We start from the raw sequence: 5,268 nt of genomic DNA on the forward strand, positions 1-5,268 counted from the left end.
AAAAAAAAAAAAAAAAAAAAAAAAAAAAAATTGAGATTGTAGCTCACTCATGAAGGCCTTGAAGGACAGGCTGAGTTTAGACTTTATCCTGTGGATTAAGAGTGGTCATTGAAAGGCTCAGAGAGAGGAAGGCCTGAAAAGTGAATGAGCAGAGTGGATGCTGGAATACGGGTAGCTGCCATGTGACACAACTCCATCCACAGATGGCAATGCAACTGGCACCCCCAGGGTGGGGCAGTGAGAGGCCCTGAGTCGGGGAGGATAAGCCTCGAGGCAGGGCAAATCCTGTGTTCACCCAAGTCTGTCTTTCCCCATTCTGGGTTGGTTTTCCTCTCGGCAAAATTAGGGGTTAAATCAGTGGGTTTCCACTTGATGTTTATTATTAATTAATATTAATTAATTAAAATAATATTTAATTAATATTATTTGGTTGAATCCTTTGTTCTAATCAAATCTTACTTGGAAGTAAAATAAATCCAATCAGTATAAGCAACATGGCATTTTGCCTATCAGAAGGTGGCGGGTGGAGGAGGGAGAGGCTCAGGAAAAATAACTAATGGGTACGTCTCTCATATCTGAGTGATGAAATAATTGATACAACAAACCTCCATGACACATGTTTACCTGTGTAACAAACCTGCACATCCTGCACATGTACTTCTGAACTTAAAATAAAATCAAACAAACAAAAGAGCCAAATGGTACTGGTTGAAGGGGGTTACCATAGCAGCCCTGTGGTCTTCTGTGAGGATACTTGGCCGTGGAGCACAATTTGAAGCCCCCTGACCAGGTGATCCTGGGGCCCAGGCCAAAGAGGGGGTCCACGAGGCTGCAGAGGGAGATGTTCCAAAGCCAGACATAATTCACCGTCTTGCCTGGGCCTGGACACAGAGCATTCCAATGCCAGAGGAGGGAGGGACTGTGCAAATGCTCAGGGAAAGGAAGGGGACAGCTGAGGTGGGGAGCAGGTGCGCAGGGGCGCACAGGAGCTTTGAGCCAGGCTGTGAGGTGAAGGGTGGGAGAGCCCAGTGTGTGTGTGGAGGGGAGGGCAGGCATGGAGCTCAGGGTCAGGAGTTTGGACTTGGTTCAAGAACCTGGTTGCGGGGTCTGGGAGGTGGGGAATTAAAGTACACTTGCAAAGTGCCTGCCAATAATTTCATCCCAGAGCCGCCCCTTCCTCTGCCCTAATTCTCTCCTTTTACTTTGTGCCCATGAAGCACTGTCTCAACCCCAGTGAACACAGCTTTGGCCACCTCCCCTGAATCTACCAATGGATCAGAAAGCCTTCTGGGCCTCCCTCCACCTCTGCCTCCACCACCAGGGGAGGGGAAGGCTGGGGTGGAGATGGAGGGGTAGTGTGACCCCAGAGTCTCAGCTGTCATGCTGGGGTACAGAGGGAGGGGTATGGAGACAATCCATGAATTCCTGAGATGCTTGGCTGGAATTAGATTTTATAGGCAGCTACTTATTCTGAGGGCTCTGCTTCTCCAAAGACGCTGAGGAAATCCAAAGGAAACGCCAGCTGGCGAAGAGCCACCTCCAGGCCCATCTGTCCATCATCAGCCTCCAGGAATGCCAGTGTCCAGAGGGCACCAGGTCTGTGTCTGTCTCCCTGGGATGTGCCTTGTCCTTGGTGGGCATTTGGCAGTGATCATGCCTCCCTCTCTCCCTCAGAGAGCCAAATGTCCCCAGTGTGGGGCCCTACCTGCCAAGGCCAATTTGCACCTCATGCCAAGCTCTGGGACCTGCCCCCAGCCTGCCTCACTGACAAATGCCAGACCAAGGGGTCCCACGTCAGGCAAGAGGCCTCAGTCTGTGCTCTGACACCCACCAGACGGGGGCCCTTGCCAGGCTCTGTGGAAGTCAAGCAAGGACTGATAAGTCAGGATGTAGATAGCACGGGAAGGCTTGGAGAGCCAGGATTCCATCTCCTCCACAAGTAGCAAGCAAGGAGATAATGAGAAAATCCTCTACCCGAGGGAGGGAGCAAAGAGTCTCTGGTGGTTGCCTCAGAGCTGGGCTTTCCCTTTCTTGAGGCTCTGCAGCATGGCAGGGACTATCAACTAGACTATGAGATTAAGTCTGTGTGTGTAAATGTGTGTAAGTGACTGTGTGTGAGAGGTTGTATGTGTGTGTGTGAGAGAGAGAAAGAGAGTGTGTATATATAGGGGAAAGAACTGATCTCTGCACACCCAATGATCACGTCCACAAGTATCTAGTTAGGCTCATGTGCTTCCCCCTGCTCCCCGCCCCCTGACCTTGGAACCCCATTCAAGGGCATCCCTGTCTTCCTTGATTGACGGTTAACACTCCCAAGCCCATGGTGCTGGGCTGCCTACCACACACCACACCCCCATCTTGAGCTCTGAACAGCAAAGCCTAATCTCAGAGTTGCTGTGGGACTGTGACTCCCAAACCCGGTGGTAGGTGCTGCCTTCAGCCCTCACCCAAGGCAGGGACCGCCACATGGCCCCCTGCCCCAAGCCTTGGGTGGCCCTGTGGATACTGCCCTGGCTTATATGTTCACTGGCTCTTGTGCCTCAACCCAAAATGCTGCCACCATTGCCTTCCTCCAAGAGGGCCGCCAGTATCTACTGCTGCTCCTCAGAGCCAGGAGCTCTGAGCAGGAGCGGTCAAGAGGGTTTGCCGGTCTGCCCTCCCCTGCTCTTGTGCTGCAGTACAGGGATGGGCAAAGGGAGCTAACAGCGTCGCTCAAAGACAAAGAACACAGAAGCAAGATAGTTTCCTTGGTCAGCAGGGGGCTCTGGCCCTGCCTTCTAGGCTCCCTGGGAGTCCTGCACGCCAGGCACCCTCCTTCTCTTCTGCTGCAGGTATTGCTGACTTTGAGCGCTCACCCAGCTCTCTGGTCCCAGGGCCACCCCTTCCCCTGGGTGCACTATCCCTCCCACACCCTGCTGGGCATCCTGTGTGAAAACATCATCCCTTAGGCTCAGCCTTGGGGCTCCTAAGAAACCTCATGGAAGATTCTTCTCCTCACTCCCAGCTTCCAAATGGCCAGGAAAAGTTTTCACCTCTCACAACAGTTTTGCAGGAAATAGGCCATTCTGTGGGACAAAACGCTGTGGGAATATTTTAGGAATGTTCTACCAACAAACCAACTGTACAGGGAAGAAACGGTTTTCTCCAGCTCCAGGACCTCACTTTCTCCTTAAACAAAAGCCCCAGGTTCTCTGCCTGGGATCAACCTAGATCTGAAGTCTTGGGCTGCAGACGCTTACCTTGTTCAGTCCTCGTGGAGCTGGGCTGGCCTGTGCCTCGCCGTAGACTGCAGACTGTGAGGGGCAGAGCCGAGGGGAGGCTATGAAAACTGGCCAGCAGCAACTGGCCGGTAAAAATAGAACAGACCCACTCCCCCTCCTGCTGCCCTTCCTCCTTTCCACCCCTCCCACCACACACACACACACACACACACACACACACACACCCCTACCTCACAGGGCAGATGCGTGCTGCAATGCACACAACAGGCACACAGGCCGAAAGCCACTCGAGTCTGTGGCTCAGGAGCAGAGGCAAATTCTGTGCACATAGGTGCCACCGACTGAGTGAAACCAGCACCCACCTGGGGAGACTCGAGCTGCAGAAAGGGAAAGAACGAACAGCCAGACCAGGTGTGGGGACTGAACAGAGATGGGACCGGGAGGGGGAATGAGGGAGAGCAAGGGGCCACAGGAAGGCCCAGAAGGGCAAGTAGCAGCTGGGGGAAGAGGACCACTGGGCTAACCCTGCATCTCTTATAAGGCATTATGGAAATGAGGCCCCCAAACCCATGCTCCAAAAGCCCAAGAGGGCTAAAGACTCAACTTTCAGGGATTTTTCGGTGGCTCTGGTGCACGTGGGATAGGAGAGTGCCTGGCTGTGGGGAGTGATGTGAGCAGTGTTGCAGGCTGACCCCGGTGAGTGTTTCCAGGGCTGAGCAGAATGGCAGTGGCAGCAGGGCCCACCTTTCCGCTCAGGGAGGTCTGAGGGTCTGCAGACACTCTGCATGCCACTCCAGGTGGGTTTCCTGGAATCTAGATTTCCCGGGTTCCAAAAGACACCCAAGTTTCATGCCAGGAACTCAGTGAGACTAAGTTTCATGCCAGGAACTCAGTGAGACTAATTCACCTCTCCCCTGCCCTAATCTTCATCTCTAGCCAGAAGCCAACAGATCCCAGGGGACTGGAGCCACAGGGGCTGCACCTGTTTACTGGGTATTTTTAGGACAGTTGATGAACACATAATACCCACCCTATAGTCAGAGAAAGACAATGCCTGCTATGTTAATCCTGTGGCTATTATAGTGTGTCATCTCATGGGTTGGGGCAGGACACTGACCCTCTCGGAGGCCAGAGAGAGGCCTCACAAGCAGGAGGTTAGGGAGTCCCAGCTGTGCTCCCCATTTGGAAAGGGAGAGAGTAATGGGCAGGGGTGTCCTAAGGAGACACAACCCAGTGCCCACAGAGGTAAAGGCCCTGCCCTCTCTACACCGACATTCTGCTGCCTAATAGAGGTTGCTCTAATTCTGTTCTGGTCAGGTCAACTCTGAGAAGCCTCTATACGAGAAGGCTTCCAGGAAGAAAGGACAGGGTCTGGGGAGACATGGGGGTTTGGGGCATAGGATTCCAAGTGGGGAGGCTGGGATGGATAATGGAGGTGGACTCCAGCCAAGAGGATCAGCCGGAGGGAGCAGGAATTCAGGGCCTTTGCAGATGAGCCTACTGGAGTTTATTGCCTTGGCTTATTATAATTTACACAATAACTTTCCTTTTATTTATTTACTTTTTTTTTTTTTGAGACAGAGTCTCACTCTGTCACCCAGGCTGGAGTACAGGGGCGTGATCTTGGCTCACTGCAACCTCTACGTAGTGGGTTCAAGTGATTCTCCTGCCTCAGCCTCCTGAGTAGCTGGGACTACAGGTGCACCACCATGCTTGGCTATTTTTTGTATTTTTAGTAGAGACAAGGTTTCACCATATTGGCCAGGCTGGTCTCAAACTCCTGGCCTTGAGCGATGCACCTGCCTCGGGCTCCCAAAGTGCTGGGATTGTAGACGTGAGCTACCATGACCAGCCTATACAATAACTTTCTTAAAAGACCTTGATATTCTCAAAAACTGAATTATCTGCATGAATTATCCTGCTTTTTGAAAAGGAAAAACAAAGAGCACAGGTCGATAAATAAAAGAACAAAGCATGGTGAACACAAGCCAAGAAAGTAGGTGGCCAGATGTCCACAGCAAGACGTGGAGAACATAGCACAGCCAGG

At 52.2% G+C, this 5,268-nt stretch overlaps 1 protein-coding gene across 1 annotated transcript in view; it reads right to left on the reverse strand.

The window, feature by feature from the left end:
• The window catches only part of TNNI1 (troponin I1, slow skeletal type), a 13,353-nt gene extending 10,012 nt beyond the window's left edge, over positions 1–3,341 (reverse strand). The window contains exon 1 of the mRNA XM_017896557.1: positions 3,240–3,341. The gene's annotated coding sequence lies outside the window, so the exon portion shown is untranslated. The remainder of the gene's footprint in view (positions 1–3,239) is intronic.
• Positions 3,342–5,268: the final 1,927 nt, after the last annotated feature.

Source organism: Rhinopithecus bieti, unplaced genomic scaffold, assembly GCF_001698545.2.
Source record: "Rhinopithecus bieti isolate Rb0 unplaced genomic scaffold, ASM169854v2 scaffold_24392, whole genome shotgun sequence".
In the NCBI taxonomy this organism is placed as follows: Eukaryota; Metazoa; Chordata; class Mammalia; order Primates; family Cercopithecidae; genus Rhinopithecus; species Rhinopithecus bieti.